The 18,025-nt window shown below is 47.5% G+C and overlaps 1 protein-coding gene across 1 annotated transcript in view; it reads right to left on the bottom strand.

The window, feature by feature from the left end:
• Positions 1–18,025, bottom strand: part of LOC123753351 (uncharacterized) — a gene marked incomplete in the record, with an annotated part of 352,004 nt that overhangs the window by 212,093 nt on the left and 121,886 nt on the right.

The raw sequence follows: 18,025 nt of genomic DNA, 5'->3' as shown, positions 1-18,025 counted from the left end.
CCTACTGGCCCTTACGAGCACTCGTCACATGACCTACTGGCCCTTACGAGCACTCGTCACATGACCTACTGGCCCTTACGAGAACTCGTCACATGACCTACTGGCCCTTACGAGCACTCATCAAGACCTACTGGCCCTTACAAATACTCATCAAGACCTACTGGCCCTTACAAGTAAGTAAGTGATTACCAAAAGAAGGCACCAAACCGGGAAGACTATGTAGCACCATCAAATGTGCGGGATAATCAGAGGGCGCTAAATATCACCAAGGATGCCAATACGAGAACAGAAACGCATAAGGCGAACGATATAAAAAGTATCCGAGTCACCAAGAATACTATCGAGGGACAAGCGACCGCGGGAGACAGTTGGAAAACAAGACACATGCTTGTCCCGGAAGGCAGGACATTCAACAAGGATATGCACGACCATAAGAGGGACAATGCAATTAGGACAATAAGGAGCAGGGCGGCGCTTCATCAAGTGACCATGAGTTAAGCGAGTATGGCCAATATGCAACCTCACCAGAGCCGTTTCCCACCGCCGGTTACAGTGGTAGGAGGACGGCCACGAGGACACACAACTCTTAACAGAACACAGTTTGTTACCAGTAACAGACGACCAACAAGCCTGCCAACAGGTAAGGATGGAGGAATGAATAACCGGGTAAAAGTTGGAAAAAGGAATACCTTTACGAGAGATGGGACAAGAGCGAACAGCTTCCCTGGCGGCAGCATCCGCACGCTCATTTAAAGAGACACCAATATGGCTGGGAACCCAACAAAACTCAACTGACTTAAATTTACTGTGAACAAGAAACAGCCAATGCTGGATCTCAACATCCACTGGATGAACCAAATTAAAGGACCCGAGAGCCATGAGGGCACTACGGGAGTCAACAACAATGACAAAGGAAGATTGACAACGAGAAAGCAGGAGACAAAGAGCATAGAGAATAGCATAAAGTTCTGCTGTGAAGATGCTAGTCTCCGGAAGTAAGCGACACATATAAGTGCAATCAGGAAAAACAACAGAGTAGCCTACACCGTCCGCAGATTTAGACCCATCGGCGAAGACGGAAACGGAGCAGGAGTAAGAAGAAAAATACACAAGAAAAAGGCGTTTTAGAACCGAAGGAGGGGTAAAAGCTTTAGTGATACAGGTTAAGGATGTACAAAACTGCTGAAGAGGGACTCTCCACGGGGGCAAAGAAGGAACAACATGAGTAGAAATATTAGAACTACGAACTGAAAGAGAATCCTTTAAGCGAGATAACCGGACAGAAAGAGGGAGATGGTGAAGAGGAACAGGAACCACAGGAGGGGTAAAAGTTAAAGCACGACAGAGGCGAGAGGAAGGATGTTGCAAGGACCGCGCAAGATAGCAAAGACAGTAGCGATCATGGCGGTCCTGGAGAGACAGGAAGCCAGTGTCAACATACAAGCTGAGGGCGGGAGTCGAACGAAAGGCACCAGAACTGAGGCGCAACCCAGTATGGTGCAAAGTATCAAGGACGGTGAAGTATAGAAGGAGAAGCAGACGAGTAAGCAGGGCAACCATAATCGAGCTTAGACAGGACGAGAGAGGAATGTAAAGCAAGGAGAGTGCGACTATCCGCTCCCCAAGAAGTATGGGACAATACCCGAAGGAGGGTAAGGGCCTTAGAGCACTCAACACGGAGGTAAGAGATATGGGGAGACCAAGACAAACGAGTGTCAAAAACCAACCCCCAAAAGCTTAGCAGAAACCTTGTACACAAGGGGGTGACCATAAAGCGACAAAGAAGGACGAAGAACGACTCGTTTCCGAGTAAAAGACATAGCACAAGTCTTAGACTTAGAGAACCTGAAGCCATGATCGGTGGCCCAAGACGACACGGGATCAATCGCAAGTTGAAGGAGAGGCGAATCATCACCCTGACAGCAAAGGGTAAGATCGTCGACATAAAGAGCGGAGAAGACGCCTGAAGGAAGAGAGAAGGAAGAGAGGAAAGAAGACCATTGAGGGCAACCAGAAAAAGAGCAGTCCTCAGAACACTACCCTGGGGCACACCTTCGTATTGCTGAAAAGAGGGAGAGAGAGCGGTACCAAGGCGCACCCTAAAGGAACAACAAGAGAGGAAGCTGCAAAGAAAGAGAGGGAGATGACCATGAAGGCTAAAAGAATGAAGCTGGGACAGAATATGATATCGCCAAGTGGTGTCGTAAGCCTTTTCCAGGTCAAAAAGGACGGCAACAACGGAGGTCTTTGCAGCAAACTGGCCCTTACAAGCACTCGTCACATGACCTACTGGCCCTTACAAGCACTTGTCACCCGACCTACTGGCCCTTACAAGCACTCGTCACAATAAAGCTTAACATTAACCTGACTCGACAAGAAATTGGAACAGAATAACTCATTTCTGTCAACCAGTAGAAGAGCGTCTCTGTCTAAAGTGCCTTGATCACCCACATATTCATACTCAGCCTCAGGCAAACACCTTGATGAGTGACGATGGGAATAACTTTAAACACAGTATTAAGAATGTATAAATGTTTACTGAAATAAATGTACGTTTGCTTTCGGCCAAATAATGAAATAAACGTTGAATATGGTAGCACTTCAGTTGAATTTCACTGCAACAGGGCAGCACCGCCCAGGTCTCTCACCGGCCGACACAAGACTTACTAGCACAGATGCTGACACTTGGTCATACAGAGATAGCAAACTAAATGCCAACACTAGATAGTGGTCAGTAAACTATAATCTATAACTTCTCAAGTATATATACCAGCTCAACAAATAAGATTTTAAAAGGCTTTTTACTCTACCAAGTATTTCCCAACAAAGTAATTATCAAAAGAAGGCACCAAGTCGGGAAGACTATGTAACATCGTCAAATGTGCGGGATATTCAAAAGATGCTTAGTGAGCTAAAGCTTAACGAAATTTCTTTCATCTTAAAACTGCTTCCAACACTATTAGCACTGTGCTCTGCCTTCCCTTCATCTCTGAACTTAAAACTTTTACTAATACCTTTCGTCCTCTTGACATAAAGCTCACCTTTCGCCAAACTAACACACTTCGTAATAATCTGGTTCACACTGCTCCTGCTTCTAATGCTGCTGGTGTCTACTCTATTTCCTGTTCTTATTGTCCTCTCCAATTCTTTGGTGAAACTGGCCGTACATTAATTAAATGACAGACTTAAGAAAACACAAAAGAAGTGTTAAGTCTGCAGACAAAAACAATGCTCTTTTCTGTCATGTTAGGGATTCTAAACATCCAATTGATTGGTTTTCTTCTGAAATAATCTTCCCTGCCTCTACTCTACATAGACGCCGCCTTGTTGACTCGGCTCTGATGCACAACCTATCCAACATGAACCTTGGTCCTGGCTTTGTTGCTGTTGACTCTTCCCTTTCACAGTACAGACTCAAATGCTCTAATCTTTCTAACAAACGCAACCTAACATAAGTCTACCCATCCTTTTATCTTTCTGTTTCTTTCTCCTCTTATTCTTACGTTCCCATTCTTATAGCCATTATTGCCCCTTTTCTTACACCCCTTTATTACACCTATAACCATCCGTATCTTTTACCTTGCTCTTACCTTCCTCTAGGAATTTCCTCCTCGTTATCTCTCTCTTGGCTTACTTAATGCTCATGCCTACCTTGCTCTCAGTTACAGCCCCGCGCCAGTGCCAAGTAAGTCCACTACGGGCTCATCATAGCCCGTGCTACTTGGAGCTTTTTGTTCCGATTAGCTGAATCTAAAATAACAACAATCTCGCTCCCATCACAATCGACTTGATAATGGTCCAGGACGGACCGAAACGTCGTCGTCTCCTTATCTTCTGGTGTGTAGTTTAGCCTTCATATCTTCAGTCACGTTATTGTGACTCGTCGTCTGCTTAACTCCACTAACTTTCTAAGCTACATTCATAAACAATACAAGATCGCCGAGCACACGATCTCACCGCAAAAAGCAGCATGTGGCCGTATACAAAGCTCTTACGGAAAAAATAAAGTGATAGTGACGCCCGTTGCATGACGTCCAAATATAGCGCTCTGCCAAGTCGCCCACACAGCTCTTTTTGATTGCCACTACTCGGTTCCTCTCAATCTTGACTTGCGTGAGAGAAGTCACAGCACAGCTGCCAATCAGGAACACCTGTCCATCAAATCCTCTTGTAGGATTCACCACCGTGGTTCCTCATGGCACGACCATCCAACTGGCTTCCAGTCGCCCCTACTCGTTGCCACTATTTAAGAGATTCGTCACTAATCGTCCTCCCACAGCTTCCTCACGCTTCACCCATGAAGCTCCTCATCAATTCTTTTTTCCAAATCACAAATATCTTCCTTCTTCTGGAGCGGCGACGTGCGTCCTTCTCTTAACTTTCTCACAAGTGACGTCCTATGACCTTTGCACACGACATGCTCCCATGATGACCTCAATTATTGTACACTTCACGTCGCATACAGTCGTCCTCTCACTTCCAAGTTTGATCAAAGATGCTCATCCGTGCCTTATCCAAGTGATTGCACTGGTAAATATTCCTGACTCTCACTATGATCAGGTGGGGAATAACTCTCAGTGCGGGGGGAAGACCTGCATCGTGAGGCTACATGGTGGTTCATAACATTAGCCTACATTGTCGGCAGACTTAGACCCATCTGTGAAGACGGAAATGGAGTGGGAGTGTGAAGAAAAGTGAGCAAGGAAAAGGAGGTTCAGAACTGTAGGAGGGGTACAAGTTTGTCACGAGGGTGAAGGGGTTTTACAAAACTTAGGAAGGGAGATCTTCCATGGGGCAAGGATGGAACGACATGAGAAGAAACATTGGTAACACGAACTGAGAGAAATCCTTGCAAGCGAGACAATAGTACAGAAAGAGGTAGGTGCTGAAAGAGAAGAGGGCCCACGGGAGGGGTAATGGTCAAAGTACAACATAGCGAGAGAGAGGGGTGTTGTAGGGACCGCGCAAAGTAGCGACCACAATGATCCAGTAGAAACAGGACGCCGGTTTCAGCATACAGGCTCAGGGTAGAAGTCGAACAAAAGACACCAGAGCTGAGGCATAGCCCAGTATGGTGAAGAGCATCAACATGACGAAGGGTGGAGGGAGAGGCAGACGAGTGAGCATGACAGCCATAAACGAGTTTAGACAGCACGGGAGAGGAATGTAATGAGAGAAGCGTGCGCCTATCAACTTCACAGGAAGTATGGGACAAGACCTTGAGCAAGTTAAGGGCCTTAGAGCATTCAACTCAGAGGTAAGAAATTTGGGGGTGACCAAGACAAACGAGTATCAAAGATTAACCCAAAAAGTTTAGCAGAATCCTCATACAAAAGAGGATTACCATAAAGCTACAAAGGGGGACGAAGAACGACCTGTTTCCGAGTAGAGGTCTTAACACAAGTCTTAGTTGTAGAAAACTTGAAGCAATGATTGGTGGCCAGGACGAAACGGCATCAATCATAAGTTGAAGCCACCGTTGGAGAAAAGGTGAGTCATCACCTCAACAGCAGAGCGTAAGATCATCAACAGAGAGCTGAGAAAATGCCAGAGGGACATGGAGGAAAGAAGACCATTGAGGGCAACAAGGAAAAGAGTAGTGCTCAGAACACTACCCTGGGGCACACCTTCGTATTGCTGAAAAGAAGCAGAGAGTGTGGTACCAAGCCTCACTCTACAGGAACGAGAATAGAGGAAGCTTTGGAAGAAGAGAGAAATATTACACAAAAGCCAAAAGAGCAGTGTTGGCCAAAAGAGCAGTGTTGGCCAAAAGAGCAGTGTTGGCCAAAAGAGCAGTGTTGGCCAAAAGAGCAGTGTTGGCCAAAAGAGCAGTGTTGGCCAAAAGAGCAGTGTTGGCCAAAAGAGCAGTGTTGGCCAAAAGAGCAGTGTTGGCCAAAAGAGCAGTGTTGGCCAAAAGAGCAGTGTTGGCCAAAAGAGCAGTGTTGGCCAAAAGAGCAGTGTCTTTTCCAGGTAAGAAAGGACAGCAACCACGGAGATCTTCGCAGCAAAAGCAGTATGAATATAGACCTCTAAGTTCACCAAGACATCTGTCGTGCTGCAACCTTGTGAAAGCCAAATTGAGAAGGGAAGAGGTGGTGATAATGCTCCAAGAAACACATCACACAGGCATTGACTATATATTTAAAGAGTTCCCAGACGCAACTCGTTAGAGCAATGGGGCAGAAGTCTTTAGCGGATGACCCTAGAGAACCAGGTATCCGAATAGGAAAAACAACCGCCTCAAGCCAGTCCTCAGGGACTGACGACGGCTCCCAGACACGGTTATAATCATTCAGTAAACACTGAAACATGCATGGAGGGAGATGGCAAAGCATCTCAATGAATATCATCCGAGCCCACCGCTGTTAAATTGCAGAGGGCCAGAGCAGACTGGAGTTCTGAGAGAGTGAAAGGATCTTGATAAGGAAGCTGAAGATGAGTGCAAAAATCTAAGTGACAAGATTCAATAAAGGCTTATGAGTAATCACTGGTTACTCATAACCGAGTGATTAAAAAAAATAAGAGTAAGAAAAAAGTAAGGAACAAAAGTAAGACGGAAATGGGAAAGTCAAGTAAGAAAAAAAAGGAGGAAGATGAAAACCAGAGCTAACAGTCAAAAAGTGAGAACCCAGTTTGGTCGCAACTGACACCGGATCCGCCACAATAGAACCATGGAGGTGACGGACTGGCAAGACATCTGTAACAAACTTACCTGCTATCTTGCGGATTTTTTTCCAGAAGAGCGGCAGAGGAGTGTTGTAATGGTGGAGACATAAGAACTTACAACTTCCATTCTTAGCCATACAGATGGCCCTATGGGCCACCGCACTCATCTTCCAAAACAAAATAAAAGAATGTGGCGTCCGTCAGTGACTGTTTTTTTTGGGCTGCACACTTACAGTGGACATTCCAAGCACAGTCTGCATTCCACCAGGGAACACACTTCTGTGCGCCCCGGGAGGTAGAGCGAGGAACAGAGAGGAGCACAGCATCGAACACGGTATCATAAAAAGGGAGGAGGGCTCCGGGAAAAGGCAGATAAGAGAGATCGGAAAGAGAAGCATGTAACGTGAATAGGTTCCAGTCAGCTCAGGCAAGCTGTCACCTAGGGAAAAAGAGAGCGGAGCGCGTGGAAAGACAAGAAGGTGACAAGGATGGGGAAATGGTCACTTATGTAGGTCATCAAGAACCCGCCAGGTGAAGTCCAAATAAAGGGAAGATGAGCAGAGAGAAAGATCAAGACAGGAAAGGGTGCCGAGAGTTAAAAAAAAATCCATCAATAGGAGCACAGGCTCCAGTAAGGAGCCTCCAGTAAGGATTAAAGGCTCGGGTACCGAGCCTTTAATCTCGGTACCCAGGTGTTTAAAATCAGGAAGAGAAAGGGAGAGATAAGTGAAACAAACAGTCCATCATTTACTCACAAAGATACCGGCCGCAGAACATTGAAAATTCGACTGAAAAATTAGGGGACTAAGGGAATATCATGACAGATCAAGAGAGCTGTCGAGTTATGGGCAACCACAAAAGCTGGAGGGAAAGAGTGAAACGAAGACTATGGATGCGACCAGGACGAGCGCTAAGACTATGGATGCGACCAGGACGAGCGCTAAGACTATGGATGCGACCAGGACGAGCGCTAAGACTATGGATGCGACCAGGACGAGCGCTAAGACTATGGATGCGACCAGGACGAGCGCTAAGACTATGGATGCGACCAGGACGAGCGCTAAGACTATGGATGCGACCAGGACGAGCGCTAAGACTATGGATGCGACCAGGACGAGCGCTAAGACTATGGATGCGACCAGGACGAGCGCTAAGACTATGGATGCGACCAGGACGAGCGCTAAGACTATGGATGCGACCAGGACGAGCGCTAAGACTATGGATGCGACCAGGACGAGCGCTAAGACTATGGATGCGACCAGGACGAGCGCTAAGACTATGGATGCGACCAGGACGAGCGCTAAGACTATGGATGCGACCAGGACGAGCGCTAAGACTATGGATGCGACCAGGACGAGCGCTAAGACTATGGATGCGACCAGGACGAGCGCTAAGACTATGGATGCGACCAGGACGAGCGCTAAGACTATGGATGCGACCAGGACGAGCGCTAAGACTATGGATGCGACCAGGACGAGCGCTAAGACTATGGATGCGACCAGGACGAGCGCTAAGACTATGGATGCGACCAGGACGAGCGCTAAGACTATGGATGCGACCAGGACGAGCGCTAAGACTATGGATGCGACCAGGACGAGCGCTAAGACTATGGATGCGACCAGGACGAGCGCTAAGACTATGGATGCGACCAGGACGAGCGCTAAGACTATGGATGCGACCAGGACGAGCGCTAAGACTATGGATGCGACCAGGACGAGCGCTAAGACTATGGATGCGACCAGGACGAGCGCTAAGACTATGGATGCGACCAGGACGAGCGCTAAGACTATGGATGCGACCAGGACGAGCGCTAAGACTATGGATGCGACCAGGACGAGCGCTAAGACTATGGATGCGACCAGGACGAGCGCTAAGACTATGGATGCGACCAGGACGAGCGCTAAGACTATGGATGCGACCAGGACGAGCGCTAAGACTATGGATGCGACCAGGACGAGCGCCAAGCATCGGCTCCTGGAGATAAACAGAAAGCGGGGAAAACTGCACGATCAGAAGTTGGAGGTCATGAAAGTTGGCATAGAAACCACGAATATTCCATTGAAAAACAGACATACAAGAGAGAGATCAGAAACAAAGATAACAAGGGAGAAACAAAGGCAAAGAAGAGCACAGTTGACTAAGAACGATCAGGATCTTACTGGGAAGGACTTAGAATGGGAAGGAAGGAAGGAAATATCAGCCGGAGAACCAGGAAGAAGACCCTCTGGCCCAGAACACAAAGGAACAGGTGAGGTGGTGGTGGAGGAGTCGGAGTTCAAGACCTGAAAACGGTTGCGAAACTGAGAAAGTGGGAGAGGGCGAGGAGAAGGGCGACGCAACACGAGCATAAGACATGCCAGAGAAAGAGGGAACACGGTGAACCTGGTGGCTTGTCTCAGGAAAAGATAAATGATGGTGATGCTGCAAATTGAGGATGACTTCCTCAAATTTGTAGTGCACACATGCGCGGGAGACGGCAAGGTGGGCGTCACCGCAACTGATGAAGTGAACTTGAGAAGCAGGGCAGTCTGCCCTAGAATGACCCGAGTCTCCACACAAGGGGCATAGACACACCTCACTTGTGCACCTGAAGGAACAATGCCCAAATCTCCAGCACCTGGTGCAGAAGCGAGGAGAGACTGAGAATGACAGAAGAGGGAAGGGACCTGCTATCAAGTGACCTTCACAACGCGAAGAGGCTGACGACCACCATCACGAGTGGGTCGAGTGAATGAATCTATCTTGAGGACAGAATGGACTTGAGCCTCAAGGATATATTTAATATCCTGGTGGCAGTCTTTTTGTTCCCTAGCAATTGTCGCAACATGGTGTGAGAGAACTGTGCCAATGCTGGCATTTAACCAGACATTTTTCGAGCTTCGAACAGGGGTCTCTCCAATGCAAGACAACAAAGTCAACCAGTCAGCCGCTTCCTGAGAAGGAGCTGCAACGTGTATTTGTATGGGAGGGGGTTAAATGTGACAAAAGGTATGACACAGACAAAAGTGACACCGAATCAACAAAGCATTTATGGAGGAATAAGTTATCAGGACGAGTAGGGTCAACATGACTGAGATCAAAATACTTAGTCCACATAGTATGACTCAACAAATCCTGGAATGTGATCAGGAAGGAATCATGTGTGTGTGTGTGTGTGTGTGGAGGTAACGGCGCCGAGCACCCCTTGTAAGAGGGTGTAAAGGGCGAAGGTGATACAACGAGAGACGGAGCAACGTCAGGTGATGAGGTCACCACTGGGTGCTTGGGGCTCAACCCCGCCACAGAGGTGGGAAGGGAGCAGAGTGTGTCAGTCGTAAGAGTCAGAATAGCAGCTTGGTCTGGGTTTAATGTAGCGGGGGCTACAGAGCACTGCCTTCCATCACAGTCCAACTTGGGGACCTGGTCTCCCAGCCTACGAGTCTGAGACGTTATATGAGGGTCAGAGAACGGCATAAAAAACAATAGGTAAAAAAAAATCCACAAATAAACCCCATACCCACATGCAGCGACAATTACAGGATAACACCCGACAAGACTGGGAGGCCCCCCCCCCCCCGTCAGAACCAGAAAGAGTCAGAAGTTAAGAACCGTCAGACCATCGAGATCGGGCTCAGCAACGAAGGTATAGTTTAACAATAAAAGCGTCCCCTTGCTCGACAAGGTCGGGTACCACAGTTCTATGGGGGAGAGAGTGCATCTCCCCGAACACCCGGCGTCAGAACAGAAAAAGATATCGGAAAGAGTAGTCAAGAATGGCATGCGGAAATGAAAATGAAACATGAGGAAGAGAAAAAGCCACCAGCAAAGTTAGTCAGGACAGCCGCATGAGCATAAGGCTTCAAAAGAACAGGAATAACCGTCCCGCGGAGCATCACACTCCAGCAGCCGCCCATCAAGCCCCCTCACCACGACAACAGGCTGGAGGGGGAGGGGGTCTTACTGTTAAATGGTTGCTCTGATCTCCTGTGAATTAACTGTTCTTGAATAAGCATGTACAAATGTACCCACAAGTTTGCACAGAAACCAGCTCGCTGGCTACAAGAAAATTATTCCGTGCTCCAGTAACATTTTAACATCCTATCACAAAGGGAATGGGGGAGGAAAATTAATCTACCTTCAAAAAAAGGGTCCTCTTATCTTTATTATCTTGGGTTCTCCAAATCACACTCTAGAAATCCCAGGCGGGACAGAAATGGTTGGGGCACATTTACTATCACTAAAGACCCTGTTCACCTAGCAGCAAGTAGGTACCCAGAAGTTAGCTTGTTGTGGGGATGTCCTAGGGGGTCTAATTTGATCTTGGGGGGGGGGGGACCTCGATATAAACCTAACGTGTATTAATACTCTGGCTGCCTGTCCCTCGACACAATGAATTATTATTATTATTGAGAAAATCCACTGGGACTATAGGTGGTTGCGAACCTATGACCCCGGCATTGCCTGTCACGTACTCTCCACTAATCAACCACCGACTTGTGGATGGTCATACAACCGGATTCCTACTGAAATCACAATAAGTCTGGAGGCTCTTCCTGAAGCCAGTCTACGTTTTATGCATGACCCACAAGCACTCGGGTGGAAGGGCAGAGTGGCCTTACAACTTACGTCCTAATTTCAGAAACACGTGAATGAGTGTGTTCCTTGCGGAGATGAAGTTCTCTCAACTTTCTGCCAATCACAGTCTAAAATTCGGGAGACTTAGTGCCCTCGCCTCAAGTACGTTTGGCGGAATTTTGCCGCCTCTAAACCGAATAAATCCGCTATATTTGCTGCAGAAATTCTGCCTCCTCCCCACCAAACTCAAAACTGATACAATTCAAATTTTCGGCATCTCGCCTCCCTCTGAGTATAATCAAACAAACTAGGTGCCTTCCAGGCTATGTACAAGGGTGAGTATGGGCTACAAGTTCATACTCACACTTGTCGGGAGAGGAGTGTATCTTGCTGGTACTTATAACTGCAAGGTATTGCAGGGAGAATAATCCAGGACAAGTATACATTTCTTATAAAAAAGGAAAGGGGCAGTTTAAAGGACAGAAAACCAATCTTTTTTTTAAATGAAATCGTTGATAAATTGAGCAGATCAACACAGAGATTAACAATTAAATCCCATGACAAATTGGAGTTTTTTTTTTTTTTATTCTCAAAACAAAGAAAAAAACAACGTACATTCAACCATATAAAACAGTAAAGCACAGAATAACAAGGAACACAAGAATGACAACAACACATAACAAGTAACACAAAGCAACATAACACAAAGGGGAAACCAAAGAACAAAAAATACATAGGAAAATACATTAAATACACATAAAAACAGCTAGCCAAAACAGCACAAGCAGTGATCCATAAAGCACAAACTCATGAGAACAAAAAAGATAAACATAAACAGAAAAACAATGAAACATACAACAGGAAACATGAAAAATACACAGAATGACATGGTACAAAATAAATACAAAACTAGGAACAAGACAGCCTGAAGGGCCACACAAGCACTCATACAAGCCAAGACAGACAGGAAATCACAACCGGAACACGCAGGAACCGGCAAACACACACACACACAAACAGCCCTAGAAACAACATTAGCAACGGAACACAAAACACACACAGCACAGCACAACAACAACAAAAAAACGCACGCGGAACACACACACAAGCACACCGCCCAACAGGGCGAAACCAAACACGGAGACAAACCAAACATAAAACCGCAGACACAGTAACAAAAACACAGACAGAGTATACAAGTAAACACAGACACTAACGATACTTGTCCGGAAAATCATTTGCTGGGAAGCGCAAGCAGTACGCCTCCCAGATCAGCTGGACGTCTTCGGACATCGGTCTGTACAGGAACAGGAGACTTGAGCCGCAGGCCAGGAGTCCGGGTCCCACACGAGACACCACGCCACCTGCCGGCAGAGACGGAGTTCATCCGAATGGAAACGACAGTCCCAAACTGGCCAAAATACCGTCGAAGCAAAGCCTCCGTGAATTCAAAAGGCACACCATGCAGGGCCACATACGTTACTGAGCAGCACCGGTCAGATATAGTGACTGTACCACCGTCTCCAGGGAGAGGAAGAGAGCGCCCATCGTAATGGGCCACGAAGTCTCTATAAACAGCAGCAGAGTTTAACTTAACAAGTGCCCGATGGGTGGACAGTAGTTGGAGCCTGTACACATCGGCAACTCGCACACGCAGCATATCCAACAGGACAATCTCAAGGGCCAGGTAAGACACACATCCAGAAAATTCCAGACCCACGGTCTCAGAGCGGCGAATAGGGGGGAGGGGGGTCCCCATGGCGCCGAGGCAACAACAACACCCTCCCACACGGAACGCCTAGCATCAACTGGGGAGCGCCTGGCGACCACGTCTAGACCCCCTGGCGGTCAGGCCAGCAATCATGGGATTGGTTTAGTCGTCCATACAGAACTGTTTCGCTGGATAATTCTCGGCAAGTAGAAAACAATTGTTATTAATATCCTATCATCAAGAGCTACGAATATTCAGGGCTGCCAGGTTGCATAGTCTAATGGTCGACCTGCACCTATGATATATTAAGGGAAAATCTAATTTGTGGGAAGTGGTGAAACAAATTAACAATCCAATCATTAATGAGTTTAGGGCTGCAAAATTTAGGTAATCCAACTAACAAGGATGGGAATGTGGTCAAAGCTATGACCTTTCTTAGGAGCACAAAAAGGAGGAGAGAGTTCATTGGTTATTTCCTCTGTGATGTTGTGTAATATTGAAACTTAAAATCGGAACTTAATTTCCGGAAGATGTCCCCTCTAGTAGCTTCGATTTCCATCTCACACAAAAAATATAGACTTAATTAAAAGCTGTCTGTATTGAAATTAAATTAGGATATTGTTACAGTAATCTCCTGCTTAGGCAGTAGATTCTGCCTGTTCCCCCTAATGCCTATTCACCGACGTATCTGCATGCTTCAACAACAACAACGACCAACAACAATACGTGTTCAAAACATATGGGGTGTCTAGACAGACATCACCCCACTCCACCCTCTAGTACCCATGACACCTTAACACCTGCTGTCTCGCCAGACTCCTAACTGCTTGTTTAACTGCCAGCTTCTCCAGGAATCGCGCCACCTATGACAGCCTGGCCCATATATATATAGGGACTCGACGGCGTCCAGTCTTCAGAATTCATTTCGTGCTCTCAGCTGTAACATCTGCTCTCACCTTCCCAGGAGACAGTAGATGCATACCGCTTGTATATATAGTCATTTACACCCCTTTTTGATTAACAAAAAATCTCATTAAATTTGTTGGTTTTGTTTTTCATGAAATATTACTTATTTTGTGTTTTTAAAGTCATTATTGTTATATTAAATGTTTGAAGATTTTTATTCTTTGTTTTTTACCTGCAGCTCTCACACCATAGAGGTATCAAGCAGTTTTGTTTTAAGTTGTTTTCTCTTTTTAGTTAATTTGCGATCGGCACAACACCAGCCAGAATAACCACTGCTATATTACAGATTATCATCACAATATTAAACTAGTGAGTTTTGACGTGACAGTTTTGTCATTAAAGTTTTGGTTGATGATTTGTTAGTTTACTTGAGTTTTGAACTTCCCAAATTCAAGCCTCTGCTGTCTTGCGGCTAAACCCACTGACGGGAAAGACTTTGGGAGTCAACCCTGAGGAAAAATCCGGAGTCGGAGTCCCATAGCCAGTTTACAGCTGTGTACAGCTACATTCTGACAACTCCTGCGACGACACTGGTGCCAAGCGTATCGGCACCTTCCCTTCCCTTGGATCACATCAGTGGCGTGGAAAGGGTGGATCTGCTGCATGGGCAACAGCTGGTCCTACATAATTACTGCCCAGGCCTGTGCCCTGGAGAGGACACTCCAGGATTGTCTTGGCGATGGTTCAACACGGGAGGCGACAGTTACCGGTGATAAGCCTACAACTCAATTGGTGTAGAGTGAGGCGCCAGGGGTTGCTTCCGTCGGTGGGAGAAATTATCCGATTTCATAGGACAGCTACCGCCCACCTCAAGCTGGGCAGCCCCCAGCCAGTAAGGTGCTGTCCTGCCACGCCTGCCTGCTCCGCTGGGTTCTTGGGGCTTGGGCCACAATCCAATAAGCGGATCATCAACCATACTCCAGGCAAAAGAAAACAAACACAGAGCCCCCAGGTCTCAAACTGGGCACATGGAATGTAAGGACCATGACAACGGGTCTCTTGGAAGATCTACTGGAAGTGAATGACGCCCGCAAGACAGCTGTGATAAACAATGAACTACGCAGGCTCCATGGACATAGTCGCCCTGCAGGAGACACGTCTGCCCGCGACCGGCAGCATAAGGGAGAAGGACTTTACCTTCTTCTGGCAGGGCAAACCACCAGAAGAGGTAAGGGAGCATGGCGTTGACTTTGCCATCAGGAACAGGTTATTAAGGTCCATAGTACCGCCCACGGAGGGGTCTGCAAAGATAATCAAACTTCAGCTTCATACAGCAGCAGGAATGGTCAGCCTCATCAACGCCTATGCACCAACACTGACCTCCTCTACCGAAGCGAAGGACAAGTTCTGTGATGACCTCCACCTAACTCTCAGACATACCTCAACAAGATCCAGTCTTCCTCCTGGGAAATTTTAATGCAAGAGTTGGTTCTGATCACAGCTCTTGGCCTTCCTGCCAGGGCCAGTTTGGATTTGGAAAGATGAATGAGAGTGGGCAGCGCCTCCTGGAGTTCTGCTGCCGCCATGATCTCTGCGTCACCAATTCCTTCTTCAACACCAAGCCCCAGCATAAGGTTTCCTGGAGACACCCCAGGTCTAAGCATTGGCACCAACTCGACCTGGTGCTTACAGGGCGTAGCAATCTGAGAAACGTCAAACTGACCCGCAGCTTCCAGAGCACAGATTGTGACACCTACCACTCTCTCGTTGTTTGCAGAGTAAAGTTCCAGCCCCGGAAAATCCACAGAGCAAAGAAGGAGGGAAGACCACGCATTAACGTAAACAATACCCGTGACCTTCACAAGGTGGAGGAATTCACTGCGGCGCTGGTAAATGCCCTTCCTGTACCACCCTGCGATAGTGCAAGTGAGAGGTGGTCACATCTCAGTGGCACTATTTTCAACACTGCCATGTCCACCTTCGGTAAGAGGCAGAACAAGTCGGCAGATTGGTTCGAGGCCAGTGAAGAGGAACTGTTACCCCTCGTAGAGGAAAAGAGACGAGCTCTCTCATCCTACAAGACGCTGCCCTCAGAAATGAACCTACAGGACCTCCGTATTGCCCGCAGTAGAGTTCAACAAACTGTGAGGCGCTGTGCTAACGATTACTGGCTTCGTCTGTTCCAGCATCCAGACTGCGGCCACTGTCGTCAACAAAAGAGGTATGTACGAAGGGATCAAACAGGCAACAGGCCATACACACAAGAGGACGGCTCCTCTGAAGTCAGCCACTGGAGAGATCATTAAAGACTGTGATCAACAGGTGAATTGCTGGGTGGAACATTATTCCGAACTCTACTCCAGAGAAAACTTGGTCCCTGCCCATCATGGAAAAACTTGATCTTGAACCAACTTGAAAGAAGTTGAGAAAGCAGTGGATTCACTTTCCTCAAGGAAGGCCCCAGGAGACGACAGGATTCCGCCTGAAGTTCTCAAGTGCGTTCGTGGAACACTTAAAACTAAGCTTCATGAACTTCTATGCCAGTGCTGGAGGGAGGGCTCGGTGCCACAAGACATGAGAGATGCAAACATCATCACACTCTACAAAAATAAAGGTGAGAGAAGCGATGTCAACAACAATCGTGGCATCTCCCTCCTCAGCGTCGTCGCCAAACTCTTCGCCAGGGTCGACTTGGTCAGGCTTCAGATTCTTGCTGAAAGAGTGTACCCGAGTCACAGTGTAGTTTCCGAGCAGAGAGGTCGACCACTAACATGGTGTTCTCCCTGAGACAGCTTCAAGAAAAGTGCAGGGAGCAGAGAAAAGCCTTGTACATCGCCTTCATTGACCTTACAAAGGCCTTCGACCTCGTGAGTAGGGACGGACTCTTCAAGATCTTGGCCAAAATTGGCTGCCCACCCACACTACTCAGCATGATACAATCGCTCCACAAGGACATGAAGGGGACAGTCGTGTACGACGGCTCAACTTCTGAACCATTCAACATCAACAGTGGTGTTAAACAGGGGTGTGTTCTTGCTCCAACCCTGTTCGGCATCTTCTTCGCGATCCAGGTCAAGCATGCCTTTAGAACAACAACAAAAGGCATCTATCTCCGTACAAGATCTGATAGAAAGCTCTATAATCTATCCAGACTCCGAGCAAAGACAAAAGTACATATGCAAATCCTCAGGGAGTTCCTCTTCGCCGATGACGCAGCGATCACCACACACACAGCAGAAAGCCTGAAGCAGCTTCTCAACTACTTTGCCGCAGCCTGTTCCGCATTCGGCCTGACAATCAGCCTGAAAAAGACACAGGTGATGGGACAAGATGTCAATGAGCTACCCTGTATAAATATAGCAGACTGTGTGCCGGAGGCAGTTCATGAGTTTGTGTACCTGGGCTCCACAATCTCAGACACCCTTTCCCTGGACACTGAGCTCAACAGGCGTATCGGGAAGGCCGCAACAACACTGGCCAGGCTCACGAAGCGCGTTTGGAAAAATGCCAAACTGACAGTGCACACCAAGGCGCAGGTCTACATGGCATATCTGGTGAGCACACTACTCTACGGCTCGTAATCCTGGACCCTGCGTTCTCGCTAGAAGAGACGGCTCAATACCTTTCACATGCGGAACCTGAGACGCATCCTTGACATCACGTGGAAAGACCACGTCACCAACAACACAGTACTCGAGAGAACAGAAGTCCTTTCAATGTTCACTCTGCTGAAGCAGAGACGCATGCAATGACTGGGACATGTCACACTCATGAACGATTGATGCATACCGAAGGACCTCTTGTATGGAGAACTGGCATCAGGAAGGAGACCCACCAGAAGACCTCAGCTGCGTTTCAAAGACGCCTGCAAACGCGACCTCAAGCAGATGAACATCGACATCAACACTTACAAGTCAGCAGCTTCGAACAGATCTGCCTGGAGATGTAAAGTGCAGAAGGGACTCCAGCAATTCGAGGATGAACTGAAGAGGCAGGCGGAGGATAATATACTTCAGAGGAGGTCTCGACCACTGTCAGACGCACCCGCTTCGGCGTTTATCTGCGCTCGCTGCAGTCGGGACTGTCATTCTCGAGTTGGCCTTCACAGCCACAGCAGGCGCTACATCCAACTACACTACAACAACTAGACACCCAGGGCACAACTCCATAACCCCACGGGATTGACGG

Source organism: Procambarus clarkii, chromosome 2 (assembly GCF_040958095.1).
Source record: "Procambarus clarkii isolate CNS0578487 chromosome 2, FALCON_Pclarkii_2.0, whole genome shotgun sequence".
Taxonomy (NCBI): domain Eukaryota; kingdom Metazoa; phylum Arthropoda; class Malacostraca; order Decapoda; family Cambaridae; genus Procambarus; species Procambarus clarkii.
This window is presented reverse-complemented; position numbering and strand designations above follow the sequence as displayed.